The sequence below is a fragment of the Hibiscus syriacus genome, unplaced genomic scaffold, assembly GCF_006381635.1.
Source record: "Hibiscus syriacus cultivar Baekdansim isolate YM2019G1 unplaced genomic scaffold, ASM638163v2 tig00116996_pilon, whole genome shotgun sequence".
NCBI lineage: Eukaryota > Viridiplantae > Streptophyta > Magnoliopsida > Malvales > Malvaceae > Hibiscus > Hibiscus syriacus.
This window is the reverse complement of record NW_024063512.1, coordinates 1,848,874-1,869,410: the sequence shown is the minus strand read 5'-3', so window position 1 is coordinate 1,869,410 and position 20,537 is coordinate 1,848,874.

Here is a 20,537-nt window from a genome sequence, read left to right as displayed (position 1 = left end):
TACAAGAGCATTGACGAAATCTGCATCGAGTCAAACTCACTTTAACTTGGAGGATAAAATAGGTTGATTCTCAAGTTAGAATTCTGTTTAATGGGCTTTTAGTTTTGGCATGTACATAAAGTCTATAAGTTGTATATGGATTTCAGTTAACTTTGGTGAATGAAAATATTCACTTTTTTTTTATTTTCTTTATTTTAATAGACGGTTGGCTCTAAACAATGGCGGATGCAAGGCTTCTTCATGATAGATATGTACCCATCATGATAGTTATTTGTATCCACTTTATATGAATATTCTTTTATTAATATATATATATATATATATATATATATATATATATATATATATATATATATATATTCACCCTCAATTTTTTTTCTAAATTCACTACTTACTCCTAAATATAAAGACATTCGAGCTCCATGTATTGTATCAACTTATGTATATTTGTAAAATGCAATGACTAAAACGTAATACTTAAACTGACGAAATTCCTTTTCTGTAACATTCACAGATCGATGCGGGTGATCCGATCCGAGGTCTCACATTAGGGCCACCGGAGCGACCAACAGTAAAAATCCCGGAAAAATTTAAAATTTCTTTTAAAATGTGTAAAATCATAAAACAAATTGTAATTAAAATACAAGTTCAGAAAATCATTCATATACTACAACAAAAGTAAAATCATACATGTTTCAGACTCGAATATAAAAACAGAATACCACCTACATGCTCCTACACACATGCACCGTACTCCGCAAGTAACGCCGGTGGAACTCCTTTATTGATGTCGATAGTTGCACTAGTTCAATCATTTTAACCTGAAATAGTGAGTAACAGAGTGAGCATTGGAAAGCTTAGTAATACAGAACTACCAAGTGATGTTGAAGGACATGCAGATAATAGATAAACATAATTTTCCTTATTGATTCAGACATCTACATATTTTTATGCTGAGCTGAGGTCCCACTAATATCTCAGGTAGCAAAAGACAGGAAGCTTCCAGTTCAGAGTAAATGTTCGGAGGACTAGGTTCATGAGATCAGAATAGAGTGTCTAGTGTGTTCCCACAAAACCAATGAAAATGTACATATATATTTTTAAAACAGTAGCATTTTAAAACGTATTTTTAAAAACCATAGTAAAACCCTCCAACCGAACGCCAATATGCAGTTCCCCATAACTGCATCCATAATTACTTACCCTAGGCCCAAAGGGTGTAGGTGTCAACCTAAGAGAGTACCTTGGGTCCATAAGGTCTTACCCTAGTCGAAGCATAGGTGCCCACCTGAAGGGAGTGCCCTCAGGCCCATAAGGACTTACCCAATGCACACAGTAGATGAGCCACCCTAAGGGAGTGCCTTAGGGTCCATTAGGTCTTACTACTAGGCCCATTAGGCCTAGGAACCCACCCAAAGTCGCCTTAGGTCCATAAGGAATTACTAGCTCGATTGATATGAACTTATCTAAGGAATTACCAATTTGACCGAGTTGAACCTACAGAGATTTCATACCAGATCCCAGAGTACCCCGATGAAAACATTTTCAGACAGTAACCATTGGTAGCAGGAAATCAGAGTTCAGACATATCAATTTAGTAGAAATGGTATCCAGAGATCAGGAATTAGACAGGCAGATTTAACACTTCAGTAACTCAAAAATCTCAGTAAAACATATTTCAGAACAGATAAAACAAATCATATAACACATAGGGAATACACTAGAGGATCCAATTATTTTTTGAAGGTGATTGGTATTTATCAGATAGGGAGCCATGAAACTTTTGTAAACTAATTAAATTCAGAAATGAGATCTCCATAAAAGGGTTTGATAGATAATAGATTCATTAATTATTCAGAACGTGGTTTAACAGAATCATATAGTATTTAGATATTTTTCAGAGGCACTATGTAATCAAAAAGGTATTCAAAATCCTTTACGTCAGAGTTACTTGTTTTTTTCAGATATGAAAGGAGTCATTCCATTATCCAGGAAATCAGAGGCATTTTGGGCATTAGGTTCATGAAGAATTCTTAGTGATTTTAGCTAATAAGGGAGAAACAAAGATTCAGGGCATTTGAGATTTGTGTCGATCTATCGGGATATCATGATAGCTCGAACTGAACAAATCCCATCATTAATATATGTCAACCAGTCAAATCGTTGCACTTCAAGGGTATTCACTCTTTAATACTAACAACTCTTGTCAAATTGATCATATTCAGAATCATCGCTGAATGGATCTTAGGGATACGAACAAATATTCCAATGGTCTTCATCTTATTTCAACATTGCAACGATATTAGGAAATATCGACGTACTTGATTCCTGGTTCAAAACCCTTATGGACGATACAACGTATAAGATCATCAGTGTTTCCAGACTTATCCAAGTTATTCGCTTAATTCAATGTCATTGGGGTACTTAAAACAATTAGTATTCAAGTTTATCACGATCACTTAGGAGTTTTCAGAGTAATTCTATCATTTTAATAATTCGAATATGTACAATACTTCCATTCAATTCAACTTTTTCATTTCGAGAAATTCAGAAGTGTTAGATACTTTCGATAATTTAGCCTCCGGGTGTTCACTCAGGAAATTAGAAAATTTAAGTCTTTTACTATCTCAAGGATCATGATCGATTAACATGATTATTTTCACTTTATAGGAAAATCCTTATTTTTCATATCATACTAGCATTTTCATACTTTCTTATCCAAGTATTTCTGACATTTAACCTTTAACGATATTTATTAGAATTTACAAGTCCCGAGATTGATTGATTTACTGATTAAATCACTGAACTTAGATTTGTTTCCGATTGGTCTACCAATTTCTTTTACGAACCGTTTGAGTCTTATATAATGTTCCGCCTTTATTCCTAATTCAATTTGAATCCAATGATAATTAAATACACTTCATGGAGCAATTATTTCCATTTATGCATTTACCAGTTATCAATGTGTTTCGGAAAGCATACGGGGTCAGGGGAGGTCGGGGTTGAATCGTCGGATGATGCTAGATCTATTGATGGCAACGGAGCACGACAACGACGGCCGGAACAAGGCGAAATGGTGGTCGATGGCTTAGGGACGGGGTTGCTTCGGGTTCTCTGTTTTGGGGGGGGGGAATTTTGGAATTTTAGGGATTTCACCGGTGGAAATTGGTATTAACTGTCCAGAAAATTAGGAAAATTCATGGCCATGTCTGTGAACTTCCTAGATTTTTGAAACTAGCCAAAAACTTCAGAAACTTACAATTTGGTCCTAAATATTTCCCTTGTTACAACTTTAATTCGATACTTTAAAACTAGACCCTAAATTAGGGTATGACATTTTATTTTTTTATATAATCACTGATATTTGATTTATTAATTGATTAATTTAGATCATATACTACATAAGTTTAATTTGAGGCAACTCTCGTAATCTGGTTTAGTTCATTTATTAACGTCAAGATTAGAATCCTGACCTCACAGAAGAAGTCCAATATTTTGTCTAACTAAACCAACTTATTATCGGCAAACTGACGAAATTGTTGATGAGCGAGATCCATGCCATAATCAAACCAATTTATTATTGCAGCAGAAAACACGATGATTATATTTTATTAGCAATAATAAAAAAGGGGCAACAAATAAAAAAACAAATGATTTTTCATCTTAAAATCTTTCTCAAATATAAAATATATAATCTTATCTGTTTAAAACCATTCATATTCTCTCCATATATTTGACTATGAACAAACCTTGCCTTCTATACCGTTTGTTGACCAAGAAAACAAGCACTAAATTGTAAACCAAATCTTTTTGCTTACAATTGTTTGTTTAATGTTGAATATTTGAAGCAGATGATTTAATCCAACCTCAACCGATTTGCCTGTCATTTTTTTTGCAGGGTACATTTGTTTTTACTGAAATATCACCCTTATACAGAATAATTACCTTTTAGGCACATTTTCTCAAATATTACTAATCTAGTACCTTTTCTGACACAGTGATAATAAAGTTCGGATCGTCATCTGCGCCTTCGCAAGGTTCTGACATGATCTATACCTTCCCTTTATTTTCCCAACTATCCGTCTCCCACATTAATCACCACCCGTTCCCCCCTCCCCTCTCCCTATAAAAATACTACACCCAACATAACATTCAAACCACACTCAAATCTCAAATTCTCTCATTCTTCCTATTATCAATCTTTATATTAAGAAGGTAAAATATTTTCTATTATATTAGAATTATTTAATAATTTATTATTTTATTGTACTAATTTTTTTATTACTTTTTGTTGTTATAAAATAAAAGGCGGGTTGAATCATATCTTGAGGCATTTTACTAATATGGTAACAATTTTAAATTGTGTTGTTATTTTAATTATTTTGAATGCTTTATTTATTTAGTTTTTTTTAGTATTAGTCTATATTTTAATTTGTAAACTATTTATTAAATTAGGAAAGAGACCATATATTAGATCCATTCATTTGTAACGTTAAGTTAGAGATACCTACTCATGTTTGGAAATATTTAGTCGAGGTTGGATTCGGTTACGTAGCGAAATATGAAGGACACTGTAACCTTGAATCCAACCTTATTTTTGTACTAGTTGAGAGGTGGAGACCAGAGACACACACATTTTATCTTCCATGTGGAGAGTGCACAATTACACTGGAGGATGTTTTCATACATTTGGGGCTTCTGGTAGATAGGGATGAGATTTCTGGGGTGGTCAATGGTGACTGGCAATCCTTTGAGTCACGACGCCTCCAAGGAATAGGTTAAAATGTATGCACGAGCTTGCATATTACAGCTCATAGGAGGGATCCTTATGCATGACAAATTGTGAAACCAAGTGTAACATCCTCAATACCGGGTTAGTGACTAAATTATAAAACTATAGAATTTGGTGATTAAAATATAATGATTGAATATTATTGTAATTTGATATAGGGTTAAATTGCAAGGAAGATGGAATTGAAGGATAGAATGGTCATTTGCAAGGGAAAATAATTAAGATTTCTTATATTTATATTAACTACATGTGGAAGAAAAGGAAGCAAAACACAAGGTTCCAGAGTTCTCTTCTTCTCTTCTTTCTCCATACGTGAAGAGGGCAAAACAAAGGTGAGATTTCTCATAAGCTAATTGTTTGTTGAAATTTAAGTTTAGTTTTGCTCCTTAGATGCTAATTAAGCTTAAGGAAAGCTTAATTTGTTGTAAAACAACAAGATGAAGGGTGTAGGAAGAATTAAAGATTATGAGTTCTTGAAGGGAATTTTGAAATTGAGTTCATATTTGAAATCGGAGGTTGAATTTGACTTGTCATCGACTTAATTAAGATATACGAAATGTTAGAATTAGATTTGGAATGTTGGAATTTGAGTGAGATTCTTGAATTTCATGTGGAGGAATGGATTTTTAAGTTTAAGAGGTATTAAATGGATATTAATTAGTTTAAATAGGTGTATAAGAGTTAAGAATATAAAAAGAGGTGAAATATGAAGTGTTGAGAGGATTTTGAAGGAATTTTCGTGCAAAAATATCATTTTTGGACTGTGTGCATCGATGCACATTCAATGTGTACCAATGCACTCTCAAATAATGAACATCGAATGCCATTAGTCCATCGATGCATAAGGAGTGCATCGATGCACCCGCTTAAAATGCAAACATCGAATGGGATTTATGTAGTGATGCACAGGTAGTGCATCGATGCACCCGGTAAGGAGTGCATCGATGCACCCGGTAAGGAATGCATCGATACACTATAAAGTGCATCGATGCATACCTTCATTAAAAGATAAAAATAACTTTCTTTTTAGCCTAAGGAGTGGTAGTTTAGAATATATCAATTAGTATATTGACATGTATCAATGTATTACTATGTAGATATAGAACGTAATCTTGTTTTGGAACAATCGACGGATTAGAATCGAGTCAACGTAAGCAAGACCCAGGTGAGTGCCTACCCTAGATATAATTGTATTGAGATAAGACTTGTGATAAGTCTATCTCTTATAATTGAATTTATGATTTCATATTCATGCACATACATACATATATATGTGTATTAATGTTATATTGACTTAATGTAAAATTCATTTATAATTTAACATGATCTTATATGAGTGAATGCTATCATCAGAGAATCCTTCCAGGTATGTGAAATAAGAAAAATGATCATGCGAAGTGACTTATGTGTTTACATGGATAGTGATTAAAGAGATATGAAATGAGAAATGTATTTATAATTAAGCCCATGTTATGTAATATGAAAGCTGTAGGTATAATTGGCATGCCAAGAGTCGAGGGATAATCAGTGGTCCTTTGGGACATAGTGGTCATTCGGAACAATCAGTGGTCCTTCGGGACATAGTGGTCCTTCGGGACAAATATTCAGTGCCCCTTGAGGGAATTATACGAGCTGTGGTGACATCATAGTGCACAACCTATATGTACTCACATACCTTTGTTCTCAATAATGTACATTGGCAATTCAAAGATAAATTAAAAGGAAATTAGCATAAGAATATATATTTTATATGTGAATGTTACCATCATATAAGTTATAGTGAAATAGATGCATGCAAATAAAGATGTCATGATCCGATGATAAAAATGCATGTTCATGAATGCATTGTTATATCTATATGTTTATTTATGCCTCACTAAGTCTGTGACTTAGCATGTAAGTGATTTACACGTAGGTACCAATAATCAGGAAGAGCATAAATAAGGTGGCAAGAACAACAGTACTACTAGAAGATCACAAGTAACCGATAAAGTATGTATTTTGTCTTGTATAGTGGGTTGACATATAAGAAAAGTGTCAGTTATGAATGCTCTGATCGATTTTGGTTGTTTTGGTCCTTTCATGTAGATTAACCACTTTTATGTTAATGAAAGTTTTAAATTTTCCTTGCATTTGGTCAAGAGTCAAAGTTTGAAAAGTCAATGTGACACCTCAAACTCGTATTCGGGTCAGATACGGGTTGGGGTGTTATATTTAATGGTATCAGAGCTACAGTTTAGTTGATTCTCGGCATAAACCAAAGTCTAGAGTGTCCTATAAAGTATATATTCCAACAAAATAGTGAAAACTTCTAATCTGATATAATAGTAAGTATGATGTTTTACTGATAGAATGACATGGGTATGTTTTTATAGATGTCCGAACATAGTAGCTCTAGAAGTGAAGCGGGAGATGATAGGCCTGCTGAAAGCAATAATTCACCTGTCCTGGCCAGGCAGAGTGAAGATCAGACACCCTCTGGAGAGCCTGTAAGTGATCAAGATGTGTTCTTTAGAACACTGGACGCAGTATTGGCGCGTTTTCAACCTTCTGTTACTTCAACTCCAAGAATGAATGTTGCAAAGGAGTTGAAGGGTTTTGGAGCACCAGAGTTTCGAGGTGAAGCTGAAGAAGGTCCTGTTGCTGCGGACCTTTGGCTTAATGATGTAAAAATCATGCTTGAGGGACTTCATTGTTCCGATCCAGAAAAGTTGGATGGAATAGTCTCCCTGCTCCGAGGGTAAGCAAGGATTTGGTTGACCAACGTTACATTGAGAATGTCCAGTGATCAAGTAACTTGATCTTTGTTCTTAGAAGAGTTCAAGCATAAATACATCGGAGATCAATTCATCCGACAAATGAAGCAAAAGTTCATGAACTTGAAGCAATAGAACCGTACAATGTATGAGTACGAATGTGAATTCAACAAGTTGAGTCGCTTCACTGCTGAGTTAATTCCTACATAAAAGGATGTTTGTGATTGGTTCGTGGAAGGTTTATGTCCAAGACTGAAGGAAATATTAATTGTTTTAAATCTATCTTCATTTTAAGAATTGGTGAACCGTGCTAAAGCTATAGAAAGAGTTCATAATGAAAGGTTCAGAGATTCGTGGGCTCGGACATAAAAAAGAACAGGTGCATCATCAAGTTCAACACCATAAAAAAGGGGCAGAAATATTGGTCCTCGACCCTAAGCAAGATCAGAGTCAGTTGCATCCTCTGCAAGTGGATCAAATCAGATGAGGGGTCGACAGACACAATCAGTGGGATCTGGAGCTGGGAGATCTAACCTGAGCCAAGTCAGACAATGTTTACATTATGGAAAGAACCATTCGGGGATATACAGGATGATTTCTGGAGCCTGTTTTAAATGTGCGGACACCGAACATTTTGTTCGGGATTGTCCCATGTTAGCGGGTGAATCTGCTCAGCCAAAGAGGTCTACCTCAGCTACATAGAGAGGAAGAGGTAGAGGTAGAGGAAGAAGTCAGTCAGAATCCTCGACTCCACAAGAGATACACTCCACAGGTTGGGTGTATAATCTCAAGACTAGCGAGGATAGAGATGACCTAGAAATAATAGCATATATCTTTCAGTTGTATGACAAGAATGTGTTTGTATTGATTGATTCGGGGTCCACATATTCTTACATTTACAGTAAGTTAGTGAAAGAATTGAATATTCCGTTAGAATATACTAACAGTGAGGTAATAGTGATTAATCCGTTAGGACGCAGTGCTCGAGTCAATATGGTGTGTCGAGGGTGTCCCATACGGATTCAAGGAATTAAATTCCCTGCTAATCTGATGGAATTACCTTCTGACGAATTTGAGGTGATACTGAGAATGGACTAGTTATATCGTTATTACATTAATGTTGACTGTAGACTGAAAAGAGTAACGTTGAGAAGTTCAGAAGATATAGAAGTTATTTTATTTAGTGAAGGATGAAACCCATTGGCTAATGTAATATCAGTGATGTCAGCAAAGAAGTTATTGCTACAGGGATGTTAAGGTTTATTGCAAGTGTGCTTGATGTGAGAGCAAAAGAGAAGGGCCCAATAGTCAGAGAGTTTTCTGACATTTTTCCTGTAGAGTTATCGGGCTTGCCTCCAGATAGAGAGGTAGAATTTCAGATTGAAGTAATGTCGGGAACTGCACTTATTGCCATGTCACCATACAGAATGGCCCCAAAAGAGTTACAAGAATTAGAGATCCAATTACAAGAATTATTGGACAAAAGGTTTATCAGACCGAGTGTCTCACCATGGGGAGCTCCAGTTTTGTTCGTCAAAAAGAATGATGGATTCATACGTCTTTGCATTGATTATAGGCAACTCAATAAAGTGACCATCAAGAACAAGTATCCCCTCCCCTGAATTAATGATTTGTTTGATCAGTTAAAAGGAGCTTCAGTGTTTTCGAAGATTGATTTACGTTCTGGGTACTATCAATTGAAGATTCAAGATAAAGATATTCCAAAGACAATATTCAGAACAAGATATGGTCATTATGAGTTTATCGTGATGCCCTTTGGAGTTACAAATGCTCCAGCTGCTTTCATGGATCTTATGAACCGAATATTTCAACCCTATTTGGATCGATTCGTTGTGGTATTCATTGACGATATTTTAGTGTATTCGAAGTCTAAAAAAGAGCATGGTTCTGGTGGGTGTCGAATCTAACAAATAATAATACTTGCTTTTGGAAATATAAAATTGTAGTAGCGATAAGCAAGGTTGAATCCACAGGGATTGGGTAGATTTATTTTAATGAAAATTAAAGCAAAGAAAAGGGGTTTTAAAATTGAGAAAGATAAAAAGAAAAAGAAATTATAATTAACAAAGAATTTAGAGAAATTAATATTAAGCAAATATCCAACTAAAGGTATAATTTCAGAATTGGTTCAGAGAATTGATCATAGATGTAATGATAAAATCTTCTACTTTTCACTAAATTGGTTATGGTTATTGAGAAGCTCTAACAACCTGTCTCTCCATAGTTTCTCGATAATCAAGAGAAGCTCTTTGATTATTTCCCTAGTTAATAAGCAACCCTAGACAAGCTCTTAAGATTTAATCCATCAACAACATTAATAACTATAGGGACCACCAATTCTAGCCAACGAATACACAAGCTCGATTCATTTAGACTAGGTTATATACCTTCATAACATAATCATAATCAACCATGTTACTTTACCACTAATATTAGAACGTTTAAACAATTACGGATTTAAAGTTCTAAATGGCAATTTATCAACTTGATAATTGAACAACGGATCCTTTGCACAATCAATCAAGACAATAATTCTTAATAAAAACATAAGATATATAAATAGCAAAGAAGTAAAAGAACAATGAAAATTATTTAGATCTCACAATCCTTGAAGAACCAAAGCTTCAATTATCCTCCAGTTGGAACAAAAGTATTTAGCTACTCATAATTGAAAGAAAACCAAAAGAAAATAAAGAAAACTTAATGTAAAACTTGATGTAAAACTAATAGCCCTAGCTCCCCTTTTATAAGGATTTTCCTATTCTAGATAAAGAAGTTTCCCTTAAAGAAAATCCCACAAAAATAGGAGTTTTAAATGCCCTCATATTTTTCTAAAGATAAGAATAATTCAAAAGAGTCTTCCAGCCATCATTAAACTCTTTTTCCTTTGTAAATTCATAACCCTGATTTAGGGTTATGCGGACTGGTAATACGCACCCAAGCCTTAACTGTAGACTTATTCTGTGGTAGTTCAGGATGAATAAGCCGTGCCCACGCCTTACGCAAAAACCTCTTCTGGTCTTGCTAGCTTCTTGAATTCCGATTTTTCCTCCTTAATTCGGGGATTTTGTGAAGATCATGCTAATCATAAGATTTTGAACTTGTTTTATCCAAATCTTCAACCTAATCCATAAAATACGAAATATAATCAAAATCCATAATTTAATCAATTTTAGTTATTCAAATATGAGGAAAATATCATAGAATATATGTCTAATATGCATCTTATCAAATTCCCTCACACTTAAACCAATGATTGTCCTCAAGCATACAATAGTTCAAATTCATAACTCTTCTCAACATCAATCCTTCTTCTTTCTTTGTTCATCCTTCCACAATCAAAATTATCATGCCTTAAAGACTCAAATCTAGACATAAGGCAATTCGTAAAAGAAATTCTCATAAACCAACACACATGAATAATCACTCCATCAATCTTTTCGAAATCAAAATGCAGTGGGATCTAATACCCTCATATTGGATTCACTCAATACGCTCGAAGTGTTTAAGGGTGTCAACAAACTCTCAAGCCAAAACATAGAAAATTTTTACCATAGGCTTGCTAACCTATCATATCCCCACCACTAGTCAATGAATTGAATGCATAAAAACCTAAGGGTCTTAAACATGGTGTAATGGGGCTTAGGTGAGGTTTGGTAAGAGAGGAATTTGAGCTGTTTTATTGAAGGAGTCATACAAACTTATCCACATGGAACTCAATCTTCAAATGTTCTCTTCAAGCCATATAACTTTTTTTATTGTACAATCTCTCTTTCTTTATTTCCTTTGCACAATTTTGCTTCTTTTTTTTTATGAAAGAGATTGCAACTCGAATCACTATATTCCAACATCTTCCGATCTTCTTATGATAATTTGAAATCTCATGTGAAGAAGCTCATACAATCCTCCAATTCAAGGTTCAAAAGAGGGGAAATTAACAAAAAGGAATTGATGTTTGCTTGTACCATGGTTAATTTCAAACAAAAAGGCTCAGGCTCAAAATTGGCTTTCTAAGGATGATAATTAGGGTAGGCTCTTTATAAAACTAAAAGTGGTTTCACCTAAATGCCCTTATAGCTCTTGATGCATCCAATTCTAAAATGTGGTCTTCGACATGTATAGCAAAGCAAGTTCTAGAAAAATTAACTATGTATGGCAATCACTCAATCAAGAAATGGAGCATGCTGAAAGTGAGTGCTCATTGGCCCAAAAACTCACAAAAAAGATAAACATGTATTAACCTCCACACATTTTTCATTCAATCAGTCATCAAGAGTAATTAACCAGTGTGTAGCAAATAAGAATTCAACTACTTAAGCTAATCCCCTCTTATGCTTCAACTTAATTCGATAATTCACAACAATACAAATCATATAAAGATAAACATCGAAAGAATATGGAATTTTAAAGAGAAAAATCACAAAAAAGAACTAAAGCATACTTTTTTTAAAAAAAATTGAAGCAACATTATGTTCAGAGCAAAACCATGTATGAAATACTCTCCCCCACACTTTATCCATACATTGTCCTCAATGTATCAAAAGTAGATGCTAAAAATCCATAAAAGAATAAGAGCAGAAAACTCCCCTGAAAATATTGAGCATCAACCACGATATCTGTCTCGAGCTGGGGGTGAAGGTGTTGTTCGTCGGCTGGGTTGGTTATTGGTCTGAGCGGAGACGTGGGTCAGGTGGAGCGGGAAGGAAGGATGGTGGCGCTCATTCTTCTGAAGGAGCACAGTAAATAAAGAAAAGATAAGACACATTTATATTTAAAAAAATCTTTGAATCTTGTTTCCTGAACCAGAAGTGGTGTTGAGTTTAGACGTGGGCACGTCTTATACAAAAAGAACTTCTGGATAGTGAGAGACTTTAGGAATAATTCTGCTTTTATAAGGCGTGCCCACGGGTTGCAAAAATTCATCTTCTGACCTAAAGAGGAAAACAAGATTAATTGTACTCCAATAAGTCAAGGAAAATAAATTAAAAATAAAATTAAAAATAAAAACAACGAAAATAGAAATTGAAAAAGGAAAAATTGAGTTGCCTCCCAAGAGCGCCTTTCTTTAACGTCTTTGGCTAGACGTTGTAGCTTCTCAATCATTTTAAGTTGGGTACTCCAAAATGGTTTGACCAGCAGTATGTGCCAGAGAACCTTCATAAAAAGGTTTCAAACGATGATCGTTGACCTTAAACATTTGACCTGTATCCAAACTTTGTGTTTCAACAATAGAGAAATTTTTTCTCCACCCAATAGCTTCCTTGTACTCTCTAAGCATTCGAATCAAGTTTTGTTCTTCTAAGCGAGAGAGTTTTTTGGGAATGATCACCAGAATAGTCAGAATAGTTTCCTCTTCTCCTAAATATACATGCTTCAGATGATTTGGCAAAGGCTTCGTTTCCAATTTTGGTGCCTGCAAAAGAGAAAGAAGAAGCTTGGTGTAAGAAAGAGGTGACTCAATATAAGATACATCATACCTTATGGGTTTGAGTGATTCTAGTTCTTGGATTGTATCTTACAAATCAAGATCCAACACAGACTTTTTCATGATTCGCTGCAATCATTCAGAAGTGAAATTCATGTTGAGTGTATCTTTCAACTTGTCATCTTCATTTTTATTAAACGTTTCCTGTGCTAAAGGGTCAATAAAATCCATGACAAAAATAGAGGACACATCACTAGGACATCTCATGGCATCATAAATATTGAATTTAATAACTTCACCATCAAATTCCATGGTAAGTGTACCATCATCTACATCAATTTTTGCCCTAGTTGTTTTCAAAAATGGCCTTCCTAACAAAATTGATGTTGACTTAGAATAATCATCTTCTTGCATATCAAGCACATAAAAATCTACACGAAAAACCAATTCATTAACTTGCACCAAAACATCCTCTAAAACTCCCTCAGGGTATACATTAGATCTATCAGCAAGTTGAAGAATCACTCTTGTTTCTTTCAAAGGACCAACATTTAGAGATGAGTAAATAGAAAGAGGCATGATATTTATTGAGGCTCCTAGTTCTAACATTGTTCTCTCAATCCTAACATTACCGAGTTTACAAGGGATAGTAAACATACCTGGGTCTTTGCACTTGGGGGTAGTTTTTTCTGGAGGACAGCTGAAACATTCTCCCCCATACTTACCTTTTCGTTACCCTTGAGCTTTCTCTTGTTGGTACACAATTCTTTAAGAACTTTAGCATATCGAGGTACTTGTTTAATTGCATCAAGTAAAGGAATATTTACCTCAATCTTGCGAAATGTCTCAAGAATTTCTTTCTCTTCTGCTTCTTTCTTGGATTTAGCGAATCTAGAGGGAAAAGGAGGTTCTATGAAAAATTCCTTCAGTTTTTCACTTTTGAGTCCTTTAGATTGGTCTTTCTGAGTCTGAGGCGCAACAACTTCCTTTTCAGTTTCTTCCTCTAAGGCTCTCCCATGTACCAATGGACTAGGTTCCTTCAACTCCTTTCCACTTCTCAATGTGATTGTACTAACATTTTTTTTTGGATTAACAATGGTTTATGAAGGTAACTTACCTTGGGATTCTAACCGACTCACGGAGGATGCCAATTGACTCATTTGATTCTCCAAATTTTGTATGCTTGTTCTTGTCTCTTACTGAAATTATTGTGTATTAGTTGCAAGTGATTTGACAATTTCTTCTAGGGACATACCTTCCTTTGAAGAAGACTGCTCAGGTGGAAAACACTGGAATTGTGATGGTCTTGGTCTATAGTTAAGGTTAGGATGATCCCTCCATCTTTGATTATAGGTATTTGAGTAAGGATCATACTTCCTTTGTGGTGGATCTGGAAACCTTCCAACTGCATTGGTTTACTCATGAGAATCATGTTAAAGTGTAGGGCACATGTCAGTTGGGTGACCTATCGTAGCACATATCCCACAAGCTTTCACTTGTTGCGTTTTTTCTACATCTAGTTATTGAACAAGGGAGGTGAGATGCGATATTTGATGTTCAATGGAAGAAGAACCTACCTCATTCTCCCTTCTTGAAGATGTTTCTTGCCTAAAGCCAAATTGTTGTGAATTGGCAGCCATGATGGAGATCAATTCCCTAGCTGCGTCCATCATCTTCCTCTCCATGGGTAGTAATCCTTCATAAAAATATTGGATGAGAAGTTGCTTAGAATTCTCATGTTGAGGGTAGCTGGCACACAGTCGTTTGAATCATTCCCAATACTCGTGAAGGGTCTCAGTATCTTTTTGTTTTATTACACATATCTCCCTTAGAATGACAGCGGCTCTTGAAGCAGAGAAAAAAATTATCAAGAAACATCCTCACCATCTCGGCCCAAGTAGTTACAAAACCAGGGGGTAAATAGAAGAACCAATCTTTAGCTCTATCAGTTAGCGAGAACGGAAAAGCGCGTAGTTTTATCTGCTCTTCAGTCACTCCTTGCGGTCTCATACTTGAACATACCACATAAAATTCCTTCAAATGCTTGTGAGGATCTTCATTCTCAAGTCCATGAAAAGTAGGCAACAAATGAATCAAACCAAATTTTAATTCAAAAGCTACCTCCAAAGCTGGGTAGCCAATGCAGAGCGGTTGTTGATTCACATTTGGTACATCCAATTCTCTTAGAGTTCTTTCTTAGTTTGCCATTGTTCCTTCTATTTCAGAATCGCTGGATGAATCAACCAAGTTGATTGTAGATTCTAATTCAGGGGATGAAGAATAAGAAGCTTGTTTGTTGCGCAAGTTAGTTTCTTTTCTTACCATGCAAACGGTATTCTCGATTTTAGGATCGTATTGGAGTTCACATGCACGAGAAGAACGGGGCATCAAAATAAATCTAAATAACACCAATCCCTAGCAACGCCGCCAATAATTTGGTGGGTGTCGAATCCAACAAATAATAATACTAGCTTTTGGAAATATAAAATTGTAGTAGCGATAAGCAAGGTCGAATCCACAGGGATTGGGCAGATTTATTTTAATGAAAATTAAAGTAAAGAAAAGGAGTTTTAAAATTAAGAAAGATAAAAAGAAAAAGCAATTATAATTAACTAAGAATTTAGAGAAATTAAAATTAAGAAAATATCCAACTAAAGGTATAATTTCAGAATTGGTTCAGAGAATTGATCATAGATGCAATGATAAAATCTTCTACTTTTCACTAAATTGGTTATGGTTATTGAGAAGCTCTAACAACCTGTCTCTCCTTAGTTTCTCGATAATCAAGAGAAGCTCTTTGATTATTTCCCTAGTTAATAAACAACCCTAGACAAGCTCTTAAGATTTAATCCATTAACAACATTAATCACTAGAGGGACCACCAATTCTAGCCAACGAATACACAAGCTCGATTCATTTAGACTAGGTTATATACCTTCATAACATAATCATAATCAACCATGTTACTTTACCACTAATATTAGAACGTTTAAACAATTACGGATTTAAAGTTCTAAATGGCAATTTATCAACTTGATAATTGAACAACGGATCCTTTGCACAATCAATCAAGACAATAATTCTTAATAAAAACAGAAGATATATAAATAGAAAAGAAGTAAAAGAACAATGAAAATTATTTAGATCTCACAATCCTTGAAGAACCAAAGCTTCAATTATCCTCCAGTTGGAACAAAAGTATTTAGCTACTCATAATTGAAAGAAAACCAAAAGAAAATAAAGAAAACTTAATGTAAAACTTGATGTAAAACTAATGGCCCTAGCCCCCCTTTTATAAGGATTTTCCTATTCTAGATAAAGAAGTTTCCCTTAAAGAAAATCCCATAAAAATAGGAGTTTTAAATTCCCTCATCTTTTTCTAAAGATAAGAATAATTCAAAAGAGTCTTCCAGTCGTCATTAAACTCTTTTTTCTTTGTAAATTCATAACCCTGATTTAGGGTTGTACGGACTGGTAAGGTGCACCCACGCCTTAACTGTAGATTTCTTCTGCGATAGTTCAGGATGAATAAGCCGTGCCCACGCCTTACGCGAAAACCTCTTCTGATCTTACTAGATTCTTAAATTCTGATTTTTCCTCCTTAATTCGGGGATTTTGTGAAGAACATGCTAATCATAAGATTTTGAACTTGTTTTATCCAAATCTTAAACCTAATCCACAAAATACGAAATATAATCAAAATCCATAATTTAATCAATTTTAGCTATTCAAATATGAGGAAAATATCATAGAATATATGTATAATATGCATCTTATCAGGTTTGCATTTGAAGATCGTTCTACAGACTTTGAGAGAAAAGAAGCTTTATGCCAAACTTTCCAAATGTGAATTCTGGTTGAAGGAAGTGACATTTCTTGGACATGTAATTTCTATAAAAGGGATTCGAGTAGATCCTCAAAATATTAAAGTTATTTTAGAGTGGGAAGTTCCAAACAATGTGTCAGATGTTCAGAGTTTTCTAGGGTTAGCTGGATATTACTGAAGGTTCGTTAAAAACTTTTCGATAATAGCATTACCCCTAACCAAGTTATTGAGGAAAGTGGTAAAATTTGTTTAGAATTCGGAGTGCCAAGAGAGTTTTGAAAAGTTAAAGAAGATTTTGACAGAAGCTCCAGTCTTGGTTCAACCCGAGTCTGACAAGAACTTTGTAGTGTACAGTGATACGTTTCATAATGGGTTGGGATGCGTGTTAATGCAAGAAGGCAAAGTGGTGGCCTATGCTTCGAGACAATTAAAACCTCATGAGAAGAATCATCCCACGCATGATCTAGAAATGGATGCAGTAGTATTTGCACTTAAGATCTGGCGCCACTATTTGTATGGTGAGCGATGCTACTTGTATACGGATCATAAGAGTTTGAAATATTTGATGACTCAGAAGAAGTTAAATTTAAGACAACGAAGTTGGGTGGAATTCTTAAAGGATAATGATGTAGTGATCGATTTTCATCCGGGGAAAGCGAATGTGGTAGCGGATGCCTTAAGTCGAAAGACGTTTGCAGCCTTAAGAGCTTTGGATGCCAGACTATCATTAAGAGGAGACGGTGTCCTATGTGCAGAATTGACTCTCAAGCCATCATGGCTAGATCGAATTAAAGAATTGCAAGCTAGAGATGAAAAATGTTTAAAGAAGTTACAACAGATAAGGAATGGAGAGGTTATAGATTATGAAGTGAAAGCTGATGAGAACCTATATTATCAAGGGAAGCTAGTGATTCCAGATGATGATGAGTGGAAAAAGATTTGTTAACGAAAGCTCATTGTAGTCCATTGACTATGCATCCAAGAGGAAATAAAATGTATATAGATCTCAAGAGTCGATATTGGTGGCCTGGAATGAAGAAAGACATTATGGAATTCATATCTAAAGTTTGACGTGTCAGCAAGTTAAAGCTGAACATCAGGTTCCATCTGGATTGTTGTAACCTATGTCTATTCCTCAAAGGAAATGGGAGAATGTAACAATGTATTTTGTAATGGGGTTATCTTTAACCCCGAATAAAAGAGATTCCATTTGGGTGATTGTAGACAAATTGACTAAGTCAGCACATTTTATTCCAGTACGAGTTGACTTTTCCATGGATAAGTATGTTGAGTTATATATCAGGGAGGTTATACATCTACATGGTGTACCTATTTCTATTGTTTCGGATCAAGATCCTATATTTACTTCACGGTTTTGGAAATAATTACATAAATCGTTGGAAACTTGGTTGAACTTTAGTACAACGTTTCATCCACAAACCGATGGGAAATACGAGAGAACAATCCAAATTTTGGAGGATATATTGAGAGCTTGTGTTATCGAGTTCAAACGATCATGGGAAAAGTACTTGCCTCTTGCTGAATTCGCGTACAACAATAGTTATCAATCAAGCATCAAAATGGTACCTTATAAAGCTCTTTATGGAAGAAGATGTCGTACGCCTCTAAATTGGTTCGAGCTTAAAGACAAAGAAATTCTTGGTCCGGAATTGATCCAGGAAGTGGAAGAAAATGTTCAAGTAATTCAAAGTAATCTTAAAGCAGCAGCTGATAGACAAAAATCATACGCGGATCTAAAGAGAAAAGAGATCGAATATCAAATAGGAGATAAAGTGTTTCTCAAAGTGTCTCCATGAAAAAAAAGGTTTTGAGATTTGGTCGAAGAGGAAAGTTAAGTCCTCGATTCATTGGACCTTATGAGATTGTAAAGAGAGTTGGACCAGTGGCATATCAATGGGCATTACCATCTGAAATGGAAAAGATTCATGATGTCTTTCATATCTCAATGCTTCGGAAGTATAGATTTGATCCCTCCCACATTGTGACTCCAGAAGACATCTAGATTCAACTGAATTTAACATATGAGGAAGAATCGATTTAAATTTTAGCTCATGAGATTAAGCAATTTAGGAATAAGACTATTCCATTAGTCAAAGTATTGTGGAGAAATCACAAAGTAGAGGAAGCAACATGGGAGTGTGAAGAAGATATGAGGAATTAGTACCCCCATCTCTTTCCGTAATGAAAATTCGAGGATGAATTTTCTTTAAGGGGGAGATTTGTAACATCCTCAATACCGGGTTAGTGACTAAATTATAAAACTTTAGAATTTGGTGATTAAAATAGAATGATTGAATAGTATTGTAATTTGATATAGGGTTAAATTGCAAGGAAGATGGAATTGAAGGATAGAATGGTCATTTGCAAGGGAAAATAATTAAGATTTCTTATATTTATATTAACTACACGTGGAAGAAAAGGAAGCAAAACACAAGGTTCCAGAGTTCTCTTCTTCTCTTCTTTCTCCACACGTGAAGAGGGCACAACAAAGGTGATATTTCTCATAAGCTAATTGTTTGTTGAAATTTAAGTTTGGTTTTGCTCCTTAGATGCTAATTAAGCTTAAGGAAAGCTTAATTTGTAGTAAAACAACAAGATGAATTGTGTAGGAATAATTAAAGATTATGAGTTCTTGAAGGGAATTTTGAAATTGAGTGCTTATTTGAAATCAGAGGTTGAATTTGACTTGTCATCGACTTAATTAAGATATACAAAGTGTTAGAATTAGATTTGGAACATGTTGGAATTTGAGTGAGATTCTTGAATTTCATGTGGAGGAATGGAGTTTTAAGTTTAAGAGGTATTAAATGGATATTTATTAGTTTAAATAGGTGTATAAGAGTTAAGAATATAAAAAGAGGTGAAATATGAAGTGTTGAGAGGATTTTGAAGGAATTTTCGTGCAAAAATATCATTTCTGGACTGTGTGCATCAATGCACATTCAATGTGTACCGATGCACTCTCAAATAATGAACATCGAATGCCATTAGTGCATCGATGCATAAGGAGTGCATCGATGTACCCGCTTAAAATGCAAACATCGAATGGGATTTGTGTACCGATGCACAGGTAGTGCATCGATGCACTCGGTAAGGAATGCATCGATAAATTGTAAAGTGCATCAATGCATACCTTCATTAAAAGATAAAAATAGCTTTCTTTTTAGCCTAAGGAGTGGTAGTTTAGAATATATCAATTAGTATATTGACATGTATCAATGTATTACTATGTAGATATATAACGTAATCTTGTTCTGGAACAATCGACGGATTAGAATTGAGTCAACGTAAGCAAGACTAAGGTGAGTGCCTACCCAAGATAGAATTGTATTGAGATAAGACTTGTGATAAGTCTATCTCTTATAATTGAATTTATGATTTCATATTCATGCACATGCATACATATATATGTGTATTAATGTTATAGTGACTTCATGTATAATTCATTTATAATTTAACATGATCTTATATGAGTGAATGCTATCATCAGAGAATCCTTCCAGGTATGTGAAATAAAAGAAATGATCATGCGAAGTGACTTATGTGTTTACATGGATAGTGATAAAAGAGATATGAAATGAGAAATGTATTTATAATTAAGCCCATGTTATGTAATATGAGAGCTGTAGGTATAATTGGCATGCCAAGAGTCGAGGGATAATCAGTGGTTCTTCTGGATATAGTGGTTCTTCGGAA